At 48.1% G+C, this 13,229-nt stretch overlaps 1 long non-coding RNA gene across 1 annotated transcript; it reads right to left on the bottom strand.

Annotated features, from left to right (window-relative positions):
- Positions 1–3,269: 3,269 nt before the first annotated feature.
- LOC131422331 (uncharacterized) lies at positions 3,270–13,029 on the bottom strand. The gene is made up of 3 exons (XR_009224073.1): positions 12,847–13,029; positions 11,821–12,032; positions 3,270–3,316 (listed from the first exon to the last, which is right to left on the bottom strand). It is a non-coding gene; the product is annotated as an uncharacterized LOC131422331 (long non-coding RNA).
- Between the last annotated feature and the right edge of the window lie 200 nt (positions 13,030–13,229).

Below are 13,229 nucleotides of genomic sequence, written 5' to 3'. Positions count from 1 at the left end.
CACCTTGTGTCAACTTGTATAAATCTTAAAATTCACTAATGGTGAGCAAAAAAAAGGCAAGTTGCAGAAGGATACATACAGTATGATACACTTATCTAAAATGTTTTTGGGTTCAATTTTTTTAGTCTAATTTATTGAGAGATAATTTGCATACAGAAAAATTTACTCTTCTTCTTGTACAGTTCTGTCAGTTGTGGCAAACGCATACAGTTGTGCAGTCACCATCACAATCAAGTTATAGAACAGTTCATGACCCTCCAAAATTCCTTAGTGCCCCTTTATAGGCACCAAATCCCTTCCCCCCACTCCTAACTCCCACAATCATACCGTTGCAGCCTTTTGAGTCTGGCTTCATCCAGGTAGCATAATGCTTTGAGATTCATCTCTATTATTGAGTGTATCAACAATTTTTTATTGCTGAATAGTATTCCATTGTATGGATGTGCTAATTTATTTATCCATTCACCAGTTACACTGCATTTGGGTTGTTTCCAGTTTGGGGCAATTACCTGCTGTAAACATCTGTGGACTGGTTTTTGTCAGAACATAAGTTTTCATTTCTCCTGGGTAAACACCTAGGAGTGGGATTTCTGAGTCATAAGTTAAGTGTATACTTACTGTTGTAAGAAACTGCCAAACCATTTTCCAAATTTTCTGTACAATTTTGTATGAGAGTTTTAGTGGCTCTGCATCCTCACCAGCTCTTGGTATTGTCAAGGTTGTCTGTTTCTTTCTTTGCTTTTAAAATCATTGTAATGTGTCTAGTGGTATCTCATTGTGTTTTTAATTTGCATTTCTCTAATAGCTAATGTTGCTAAGCATCCTTTCATGTGCTTATTTTGCCATCCATATGTCTTCTTGGCTGCAGGGCTGTTCAAATTTTTGACCATTTTTAATAGGGTTTTTTTTTATTATTGAGTTTCAAGGATTCTTTATATTATGGATACAAGTTCTTTATCACATGTGTTTTGCAAATATTTTCTCCCAGTCTATAGCTTGTCTTTCCATTTTCAAAAGAGTCTTTAGAAAATCAGATGTTTTTAATTTTAATGAAATCTAATTTAGCATATTTTTGTTTTATAGCTCATGGATATAGAAGCTATATCTAAGAAACTTTTCCCTAATCTAAGGTCACAAAGATTTTCTCTATGTTTCCTTCCCGGAGTATTTTAATTTTAGGTTTTGCATTTAGGTCTGTGATCCATTTTGAGATAATTTTTGTATAAGTCGTGAGGTATAGGTAGTCAAGGTTCTTTTCTTTCTTTCTTACTTTTTTTTTTATATAGATGTCCAGTTGTTCCACCATCATTTCTTGAAATGACTCCCCTTTCTTCATTGAGTTGCCTTCACATCTTTGTCAAAAATCAACTGACCATATATGTGTGAGTCTATTTCTGGTTTTCAAAGCTTCAGAACATGAAAAACAGGATAGGGCTTTACTTGTTAGGAAGAAAGGAAGAGAAATTTAGATAGATAAAATTTTTTATTTTATTTTATTTTATTGAGGTCATATTTGCTTATAACTGTGTGAATTTCAGGTGTACATTACTATATTTCTGTTTCTGTATAGACTGCATCATGTTCACCACGAATAGTCTGGTTTTTATCTGTCACCATACATATCTGGCCCTTTATCCGTTTCACCTTCCCTCCCACCCCCTTCCCCTCTGGTAACCACTAATCTGTTCTCTTTATCCATGTGTTTGTTTACCTTCCACATATGAGTGAAATCATACGGTGTTTGTCTTTCTCTGTCTGACTTATTTTGCTTAGCATAATACTCTCAAGGTCCATCCATGATGTTGTAAATGGCACGATTTTGTCTTTTTTATGGCTGAATAGTATTCCATTGTGTGTATATACATCTTGTTTATCCATTCATCTGTTGATGGACACTTGAATTGCTTCCATGTCTTGGCTATTGTGAATAATGCTGCCATGAACATATGGACGCATAAATCTGTTTGAATTGTTGATTTCATGTTCTTTGGATAAACACCCAGTAGTGGGATAGCTGGATCACATTGTAGTTCTATTTTTAATTTTTTCAAAATATTTTAGCCAGTGACAACTACACCAGTGAGGTTCCCCAGGAAACAGACTCAGAGATGGAGTTTAGCATGCAGGATGCTAATTAGAAAGTACTCTTGAGATCAACACCTGTGGTTAGGAAGGAAGCAAGAGCCAGCAGAAGGAGAAGGTGTGCCCCAATGACCTCAGAGGGAGCACTAGGGCTGGAAGGGCCCTTCACAGTTGTCCAATATGGCTAGACCTTCAAACAGTGGGGCCACAAATCCATGGAAGGTGGTCTGAGCAATGAGCCTTTGCTGTCAATCACAGTAGGGGTATGCTTTGGGTTTTAATTTGCATCTCCCTGCTTATAATAAGATTGACCCCCCTTTCACATTCTTATTGACCATTTGAATGTATAGTCTGTGAGGGGGTGATGAAGTGGCTTGGGGCCTTATTGAGATGCAACAGGACCCCTCTGGAGTATCAGCCTCTGCACACAGCACAGGGAAGCAGCCTCCAGGGCAGTGGAAAGTCCAAATCTTGATCTTCCATTTCACAGCTGTATGCCCAGGGGAGAGTGATTCAACTTCCCTGAACATCAGTTTCCTTCTCATAAAATAACTGAGATTTTGACTAGAAGTGGAGGATAAGAAGGAAGGGAAGGAGATGTCCTGGTTTTAATCTAAACTCTGGTCCTTTGGATTTAAGGATGCCCAGTCAATTCCAAAGGACCAGTGAAGCTGCCCCCGTGGGTCAGTTTGCGAGAGGGACCCACGAGCTTCCCAGGAAGAGATTCATCCTAAGGGAAGAGAAATGTAAGGCCCACGTGGACGGAGCCAAATCAGTGCCTCAGGCTGGCCCTGGGCTCAGCCCCACGGATCCATGTCAGAGTCCCGGGAAAGGAGAATGCAAGAGAAAACTCTAAGAACCGTGTATCAGTGGTCTATTGCAGTGAAATGAACCATGCCAAACTTAGTGGCTTCAACAACAACAAATATTTATTTTACCCACAAATCTGTAGTTTGGGCAAGGCTCAGAGGGGACAGCTCATCTCTGCTCCATGCAGCATTGGCTAGGGTGGCTGACTGAGGCTGGACGATCCACTTTTCAAGATGGCGCACTCACATGGCTGGAAGGCAAGTGCAGGCTGTAGGCGGGGAACCTCAGATCCTCCCCATGTGCTGTTTGGGCTTCCTCATAGCATGGTGGCTGGGTTCCATGAGCAAGCATCCCAAGAAAACCAGTGGAAGCTACATCACTCTTTATGACCCATTGTGTCACTTCTGCTATAGTCACAGTCCATCTAGACTCAAGGAGAGAGAGGAGCATCAAAGTCACAAAGACCATGTGGGATGGGAGATGTTTTGGGAAAATACAGTCTGCTGCAAGCCCTTTCCCTAAAACCTCTGCACAATTCTGAGAGCTGACGTGGCACATTTTGTAGCTGTGTGACCACAGACAGCGAGGCTGGAGCGATAAGTGGGGAGAAGAAACTCCTGAGATGGGGGCAGCCCAGAGGCCTGGGCTGTGGCCAAGCCAGCCTTCATGCAGCAGAGGCCCTCGGCCTTCCGAGGAGTCGGGGCCACAGAGGAGCAAGGAGACTCCAGCTACAGCACATGTGCCTTGGGCTCAGCAGAGAGTTTGACGTCGACCACAGGAGGAGGGAAATGGTGATACCACATGGTGGGAGAATGTTTGTAGGCACAAGTGAGACATGCCCTGGGGCTCCTGGAACTAAATAGCAGAAACTTTGAAAGGCATAGAGGTCCCATTATAGCAGGAAGGAAATAAGCCAGAGGAATACTTTTATTACCACTGACGTAACCCTGTTTCTCTCCCCAGACTGGAGAAAGGTAACTTACAAGAGATAACGTATATCATGTGCCCATCACATAGCTTAACACACGGTAGGACCTCAGCAAACGCTCTTGTGAACTGTCTGGTATGTTCCCCACGCATAACGAGCCTTGATTATTCTATAGGAGGAGGGCTAGGCTTGAGGTTCTCTTTGGGGTCTACCACCCAGTGAGCGTTGTGGCTCATCGCCAGCAGATAACGCATATGCAGCTGATACAAAGGTCTCCACACCTCCCATCAGGACTGAGATCTGGCACTGCAGCATTAAATGTCTAGGCTCCATGCGAAGGAAGAGGGAGCTCCCATCACAGCCAGGACCATGGCCACCAGAACAGGGTCAGGACCGAGAGACAAGCTGGACCAGGCAAGGCACTTTCCCAGAGAGGATGAGAGAACACTGTATTAGTTTCCTATGGCTGCTGTAACAAACAACCACAAATTTGGTGACTTAAAACAACAGAAATTTATTCTCTCACAGGTCTGGAGGGTAGAAATACAAAGTCGGTATTACTGGGCTGAAATCAAGGTGTCATCAGGGCTGCACTCCCTCTGGGAGCTCCAGGAGAGAATCCTGGTGGCTGGATTCTGATGGCCGCTGGCATTCCTTGGCTTGTGGTCACATCACTTCAGCCTCTGCGTCTGGGGTCATATCACCTTCTCCTCTTCTGTCTGGGTCAAATCTTTTTTGTAAAGATATTGTGGTTACATCAGGCCCACCTGGATAATTCTAGCTAATCTCCCCATCTCAAGAGCCTTAATTCAATCACATCTGCAAAGATCCTTTTTTCCATATAAAGTAACATTTACAGGTTCCAGGGATTAGGACTGGGATATCTTTGGGAGCCATTATCAGCTCGCCACAGCACAGACACCGATGTGAGTCTGAGTGATGCTCAGGAGGAGCAGGTTACAGAGCTACGTGTGCAGAGTGAGGGGAGGAGGGATGTCCACAGGGACTAATCTGGGGTCAGGAACCGAGGAGACAAGAGTAGGTCAGGAAGTCCATCTGAGACAGGGCCAACAGTGCGAGTGCTGGGCTGAGGGGCCCCTGTAGGTGGTCCCCCCAGGCCAGAGTAGGAAGCAGAGGGCAAAGGCCAGAATCCTACCATAAGGGAGTGTGGTAAGTGAGGGAAGGCCACTGAGGCAGTGGGGGAGGTAGGGCCAGCCATTCACACATACTGACCCTTGGGCCAATTGGAAAACATCCCTTTCTCAGGTTGCTTTACTTCCATCCTTGGAAAACTATCATAATATACTGGCTTTGAAACAGCAAGCAACTTGACTGCTGTTTGGGGAAAGTATTATAATAAACACAAATCTAATGGTGCCCCTTAGATGTACCTAGAGCCTGTACCACGATACGCGTTGCATAATATGCATGTCCAATAGGAGGTGAGAACGAGGGACAGTGAGCTCAAGGAGCTCCCGAGTCCAAATGGGAGCTTGAAAGAGGCTTCGGCAAGGTGCAGAGAAGACTCCGATGCTGCCCATGGCTGGGTTTTTACACCCATCCACCCATCATCTATTTGCCTGAGTGGGCTGGCTTTACTGAACGGTCGGGACGGGATGGGCAGATGAGCAGGAGGGGAAGGCCTTGCAGGCTGTTTTATTTGGTGCTGATGGTGAGATTCCAGTGCAGAGCCACGGATCCAAAAGACCCCAGGACCAGCAGCAAGTACGATCTCCTCTGAGAACTTTGGGCCTCAGGGCTCCATTTCACTACACAATGACAACTGCTATTTATTGATCATCTGCCACATGCCAGGTACTGCCCTCTTGGCGATATCATCTCTAATACTTACATCGGTGTTATCCTCTGCATTCTACAGACGATGAAACTGGGGCTTCGAGAGAGTAAGTGACTAGCTTGGGGACACACAGGAAGGAAACTGCAAGATTGGGATGTACCCAGGCTGCCTGGTACTCCGTGCCACCTCCCACCAGGAGATAGGCAGCTCCAATGAGAAGGCCATCAACAGCATGCTGGGCCTCCTGAGCCTGGTCCAGCCTTCCATCTCCTCGGGCTTGGGGCATGGACGACGCCTGACCCGCTCACACTGTTTGGGAGTTGAACAGTAAATTAAAGGGCTTCATTATCTCATTTGAGAGTGGAATAAAACCCTTTGGAAAGGCTGGTGCATGAACTGCAATCAACTTCTGAAAGATTTTCCATTGCTGGAAGGAACATGCCCTGATAAATTGCTCTTTCCACCGAGGCTAATGTCTCATGGGCGAACCCAGCAGTGTCCACTGCTGATGTTTGTGTGTCTTCACAGAGGATTTTAAAGAGACCAGATTGCTTCCTAAGAGAGCAAATCATCTTTGCAATGTCCAGAAAGGTGCCCTGGGTACAGCCCCCTCTCCTATGACCTGCTGAGAAGGAACTCTGGGGCTGCATCAGATCTAGGGTCATTCGGGCCCCCCAGGACACCCCACTCCCCCATTGCCAGTCACCACACATGCCTTGTGAGTCACTCCACAAGCTTTGAATGAACACCACTGCAGGGAAGGCCACACGTCGTCCCAGCCCCGCCCTCCCTGGGCTTACAATCCAAACCTGGCTGTGTATCACTTCCACAGGACTCAGTTACCATTTTCCCATCTCAATGGTGTAATGATCAGCATCTCACCACCTTCCTGGGAGGCAGCCATCCAGAGACTTGCATTTAGTGATCATGAAATTGAGGCAAAATTTACAAAAATCACACCTTCAGAATCTCAGGCCCTGGTCCTCTTCAGAATCAGTTCCCAGGGTATTAAAGAGCTGCAGTAGGGCCGGCCTGAGGGACAGGCAAAGTAATAACAGCAACCATTCACACCCATTGCACACTTCCCATGGGTCAGGCCTGTCACCCCGAATCCTTACAACAACCCCAACTTACAAATGAGGAAATTGAGGCATGCGAGTGTGAGTGGCAGGGACGTGGAGGCCCCTCAGCCTCTATCTTCCACCGTGTCAACCTTCTGGTTCTTAGAGGCTACACAGGCTGGTCCTCAGTCATGGATTATGACAAGAAAAAAAAAGAAAAAATGCTGAAAGCACAGGCTGAGGGTCTGTAGGAAGCGGAAGGAGGCAGGAAGAGGGTATTGAAGGAAATGATCCAAGATGGAGAGAGAGAGAACAGGGAAAGACTTGGTGGCCTCTTGTCCTGCCCGAGCCCTGCCCAGGGACAGCACAAGAAAGGGGATGGGCTTGGGGCCGGCCCGGTGGTGCAGCAGTTAAGTGCGAGCGCTCCACTTTGGCGGCCTGGGGTTTGCAGGTTCGGATCCTGGGCGCGCACCTGGGCGGATTGTCAAGCCATGCTGTGGCGGCGTCCCATACAAAGTAGAGGAAGATGGGCACAGATGTTAGCCCAGGGCTGATATTCCTCAGCAAAAAGAGGAGGTTTGGCATCAGATGTTAGCTCAGGGCTGATCTTCCTCACCAAAAAAAAAAAAAAAAAAGAAAGGGGATGGGGCTCCCCCAGTCACCGTGACACCTAATGTTCACTCATTGATTCAACTAATGCACGTTCCTTAAGTTCTTCTGTGTGGTCAGCCTGGCGTGGGGCCTTGAGAGACCCAAGAAAAGCTGTGTCCACAGGCTCCTCCCCCCCAGCCTCAGTCTCCCCATCTGTAGAATGGGCATAAGAATCCCTACCTCTCTGGAGGATCAGATGCAACAATACTGGCATCATGGAGAAGCCCTGGACCTACCCATTTCCTTCTATTCCTCCTTCACTGAGGGGAGCCAGGAGCTGGAAGGAGTAGAGAGTAGGAGCCACAGAGAGGGCCCGCCCTCAAGGACAGACTGCCAAATGCATGTCACCCATGCATTCGTTCATTTATTCATTCGACAAATATTTACTGAGTGTCTACCGTGCACCAGGAACAGTGCTGGATGCTTTCCCAAAGGCATTCTTCCATTTAATCCCCCCAACGCACACAAGCATGCACACCCTATGAGAGAGGCACCATTATGCCCATTTTACAGATAAGGAAACCGAAGGAGAGGAAGAAGACCCAACTGGCCAGCACAGAAAGGAATAGAGGCCAAATTCAGACCGGGTCTGGCTCTCTAGGATGCATGCTGGTCGGCTGGCCAGCTAGTTGGTTGGTTTCTCACATCCCACACTCTCTACCGCGGTGGGGCTGAGCAGCGCCTAGTGTCTGTGTCTGCAGCACAGAGGCTGCCTCTGGTCCCTGGGGGCTCCTGGCTGGACAGGCCTGGGAGCACTGGAGAAGGAAGACCTTGTCCCCGAGATAAAGATAATGGCTGGTAGGGATTAAGCTGTGACTGTTTCCATGTATCCAGTCCACTGTACTTTGGGGACCAGGAATCCTTTCCTGTGGGGGTGCAGGGGAGCATGTTGGAGGGGCATCTCTAGCAAAGAATCAGAGAAATCTCTTCTTCCTCCAGCCCTGTGGAAAAGTGTGGGAAAGAGAGGTGGCTGAGGCCTGGGCTCCCTCAGAACAGGCCAAAGGGGCATGCATTTCATCGGGCTCTTGCCCTGCTCAAGAACGCTCAATGACTCCCCAGGGCCCTCAGCTTTGCTTGTCAAACTCAGAGGAGGAGATTCAAGGTCAGCTCACCTAGGGACTAGAGAAGGATCCAGAAAGAACCTGAGCCCCAGAAAAAGACCGCTCTTGGCCAAATAGTGTTCTCCTGACCCTCTCCAACCTCTTCTTTTTCCCACTTCCACCCCGTCTGAGCAGCCCATGCTGATAAAGCCCACGCTAGGCCTTAGCCAGGCAGACTGAGAAGTCCTGCCTGTCTTTGGGTGCTGCTTTCTTGGGTCCAGAGACTCCAGGCTTAAGCGAAAAGGGGTCACCGGAGTCCACACCCCACGCCCCACTCAGCCACAGTGGGGTGAAGGGGGCCTGGAGAGCCAATAAAGAACAGAGGCCCAGGCTCCTCGGAGCAGCACAGGGCCTGGCCTGGGCATTTTTGCCAAATGCCCCCACTAATTCTGACACCAACCACGTTTGAGAACCACTGCTCTAGGGCAGTGCTGTCTGATAAAAATATAATGCAAGCCACATGTTATTTTGAATTTAAGAAAGTAAAAAGAAACAGATGAAATTAATTTTAATAATATATTCTATTTAACCCAATATCTAAAATATTATCATTGCAACATGTAATCAACATAACAAATTATTAACGAGATGTTTTACATTCTTTTTTCTATACTAAGCCTTTAAAAGCCAGGCTGTATTTGACATTTCTAGCACATCTCTATTCGGATGCTTAATATTCATCCACAACACTTGATCTGTATTTAGATTTCATAGATTCCATAACCAACTGTTTCAAAGTAGTGTGACCACCTCGTCCCAGTTTGCCCAAAACCGAGGCTTGGTTTTAAAACTGCAAGTCCCACATCCCAAAAACCTCAGTCCCAGGAAAGCCAGGATAGTTGGTCACCCTGTTCCGAACATACTTGCACATTTTCCAATAACTGAGTCGAGTATCAGTTTTTAAATTTAAATTAATTAAAACGAAGAAAATTAAAACTTCAATTTCTCATGGCACTAGCGACAATTCCAGTGCTCAGTAGCCATGTTTGGCTAATGGCTACCATATTGGAGAGCGTGGGTCCAGGAGCCAGGAAGCCCCTTTCTCTGTACGTAAGACCAACTGTGGCGGATCTGGGCCCGGTTTTCTTAAGAGACCTGTGGTTTCCTCACAGCCCCTAAAGGGCATCAAGCAGAGGAATTATGGGGGTAGGGACACAGCTTAGAGCAGCTACCCTGGCAACATGAGGAGGGGTGGAATGGGCATTAGGAGGCCACTGTAACCATCTAGGGCAGGACACTGTGAGCTGACATGGGAGCATGATGGGCAAGATGGAGAAAGAGACTGGACTACAGAGATGTGCAATATATAAAATCATTAAGACTTGGTGATTGGTTAGATATGGGGGGGCAGGGGCAGGAAGCAAAAACTAGCATTCTAGAATGATTCCTTGGTCAACTTTCACCATCCTCCCAACCCCAACCAGGTTGATTCCAAGGTATTCTAGTAACCTATTGCTGCTTAACAGACCACTCCAAAATGTAGTGGTATAAGACAACAATAATTATTTTACTCTTATCTGTCATGGTTCTAGAGGCTGATTGGGCTCGGCAGAGTGGTTCTCGATCAGGTCTCTCATGCATTCGTGTCCGACAAAGGCTGGGGCAGGAGTCATCTTGAAGGTTTCCTCACCATATCTGGAGGTTGATGCAGGCTGTCAGCTGGAACCTCAGCTGGGACTGTTGGCTGGAAAACTACCATGAGCTGAATTGTGTCTAGCCCCTCACCCCAAATTCATATGTTGAAGCCCTAATCCCCAGTACTGCAGAATGTGACTGTATTCTGGGACAGGGCCTTTAAAGAGGTAATTAAGTTAAAATGAGGTTATTAGGGTGGACCCTAATGTGATATGACTGGTGTCCTTATAAGACAAGGATATTAGGACACAGATACACACACAGAGGAAAGACTGTGTGAGGACACACAGAGAAGGTGGCCATCTACAAGCCAAAGAGAGAGGTCTCAGAAGGAACCAACCCTGCTGACACCTTAATCTCAGACTTCTAGCCTCCAGAATCGTGAGACAATAAACTTCTGTTGTTTAAGCCACCCAGTCTGTGGTACTTTGTTACACAGCCCTCGCTGACCAATACAAACGCCTCGCTGTGGTCTGTCCACGTGGCCCACGCTTCCTCACAGCACGGCAGATGGGTTCCAAGGGCAAGCATCTCAAGAGGACCAGGTGGAAGCAATGTCAGCTGTTACGACTTAGTTTCAGAAGCAAGGGGGTGTCAGGGGGTGTCATTTCCTCCGTAGTCACAGGCCGGCTTGAATTGAGGGAACATATACCTATCTCCCAATGGGACGATTGTCAATGTCATGTTTTGAGAAGAGCGTGTAGAATGACAGATCTTGTTGCGGCCACAAATACAATGTGCCACACCAGGTTGGTAACTCGAGGGATTGGGGACGGTGTCGTTAACCAAGACAGGGATCACGGGCAGAAGAGGACAAGGTCTGAGTGGGTTGGACGATGAGGAAAGTTTTGAACAGGTTGGGCTGCCCAAGCCTGTGAACATTTAGGTGGATGTAGCCAACCATTAGGAAGTTAGTTATGTGATCAGGTCCTGGGGAACATGTTCTGTCTAAAATGAAAGTTTCCCCGGGCCAGCCCAGTGGCGCAAGCGCTTAAGTGTGCGAGCTCGGCTGCGGCAGCCCATGGTTCGCCGGCCAGGATCCCGGGTGCGCACTGACGCACTGCTTGTCAAGCCATGCTGTGGCGGCGTCCCATACAAAGTAGAGGAAGATGGGCACGGATGTTAGCTCAGGGCCAATCTTCCTCAGCAAAAAGAGGAGGATTGGCATCAGATGTTAGCTCAGGGCTAATATTCCTCACAAAAAAAAATAAAAAAAAGAAAGTTTCCCAAAACACAGAAAAGATAATAATGACTTACATATAATATATATTTATAATACATATAATAATAACGTGCAAAGCTCTATGCCATTTTCCATTCAATTTTTTTTTCCCCCAAAGCTCCAGTAGATAGCTGTATGTCATAGCTGCACATCCTTCTAGTTGCTGTATGTGGGACGCCGCCTCAGCATGGCTGGAGAAACGGTGCGTTGGTGCGCACCCGGGATCCAAACCAGAGCTGCCAGCAGCAGAGCGCGTTCACCTAACCGCTAAGCCACTGGGCCGGCCCTCAATTTTTTTTTTTAATGCTCATCATGCCCTGCTAAATTGATTTCACCATCCACTCAAGGGTCATGGCCTGCAGATTGAAAAATATTGACTTGCCCATCCAGAGCATAAGTCAGAAAACTGGCCAAATCCTGCCTTTAGCCTTGCTTGTTTGGTTTCACCTGTTGGTTGTTTTCTGAAAATTGAATTGTATGCCTTCAGACAGGGCTCCTTTCCCTTGTACCATGTCCAACGGTCAGATACCCACCTGCTTCACACATCTGTTACTTGCCTGGCCTCTGAATGCATTTCTGTTTGGGCTGCATTTCTCCAGCTTCTAAAGGAATAGATTATGCATTTATGCATTCCATGCATGTTGACTGTGTGTCTCTCACACGTCAGTCACGTTGCAGGCACTGGGAATACAGCAGAGAGCAGACAAAAATCACTGCCTTCATGGAGTGGAGATTCTAGAAGATTCTAGAAGAGTGACACAGACAAGCCGAAAAACAAGAAGAAGAAATATATTCTTTATTAGAAGGTGATAAATTCTTTAGTGAAAATAAAGAGGAAGGAGATAGGCATGCTCTAAGATCTACCAGATTGCAGGCTTCACACCCCTTTGTGGAAACGAGGAAGCCTAATATGTTCCTACCTAACAGAGGCACGCTGGGAGAGCACAGCCAGAATTTTCCTCAAAAGAGAGTCCCAGCCTGCCCCAGTAGGTGAACCTGACCCATCACAGCCCCAGATTACTCTACCAAAGGGCGAAGCACCAGTAACTTTAACCTAGAACATTTCAAAACCAGTCAGCCATTAAGGGGGCATTGTTTCGGGACACGGTCACGGGCACATCGGCCCTGGGGTCGGCAGCCCTTCAGATGGATTTCAGACTTCTCCCTAACGCGGCCTTCGCAGTCCCTATCACTCCTGTCCCGCGGGATAAACGGCCACCTCATTAGCTCTGCACACATGACCCCTCTCGACCGCACTCCTGGTTACTGCGCCTGCCTTATCTCTTGCCTCTCCTCCCTCACATTTTCCGCTCCAACAAAGCCAAACACAGCACCGTGGGCGCTTTCACGCTTCTGTGCCTTTGGACACGCTGTTCCTTCTGCCTGGAAGGCCGCTGGCTTCCATCCCCGCGCGCCCCCTCCCCCTCCTCGGAGAGCTCCCATTCATCCTTCAGAACCCAGCCTGGATGTCCCCTCCTCCAGGAAACCCCCGTAGGCCCCTCGGCCCCGTCTCTGTCCCCAGCACCCATCTCTGTTTCGCTTCTCTGCACGATAATTACCGATTTCTCCAAATCTCTCCCCTCCCAGACTCGGGCCTCCTCCAGAGCTAGAGTTGTGCTGGCTGCTGGCTTTGCACCTCAAAGCTCCTAGTCCCCAGATCTGAGCGACAGAGCTTGCACCGAGGCTCGGGCTGGCTCGAAAGGCCCCCATTTCTGCGCTCCGCCTCCCCCGTGGGCCTGCGGGCGCCCGCGCCCGTGCATTTCCCGTGCACGGGGCTCGCGCGGCCGCCCAGCCCCTGACATCAGTAGCCGGCGGCGCCCGGGCCGCTCGCGACTACAAGTCCCGGCACGCCCCGCCGTGGCCGCGCATGCCCAGTGGGCCGGCGTTTGAGTGGCAAGTTGTTTGTTACAGCGAACACCAGCTGCTCTCCGCGCCGGGCGCC

This window comes from Diceros bicornis, chromosome 26 (assembly GCF_020826845.1).
Source record: "Diceros bicornis minor isolate mBicDic1 chromosome 26, mDicBic1.mat.cur, whole genome shotgun sequence".
In the NCBI taxonomy this organism is placed as follows: domain Eukaryota; kingdom Metazoa; phylum Chordata; class Mammalia; order Perissodactyla; family Rhinocerotidae; genus Diceros; species Diceros bicornis.
The sequence above is the reverse complement of the archived record's forward strand: the minus strand, read 5'-3'. Positions and strand labels throughout refer to the sequence as shown.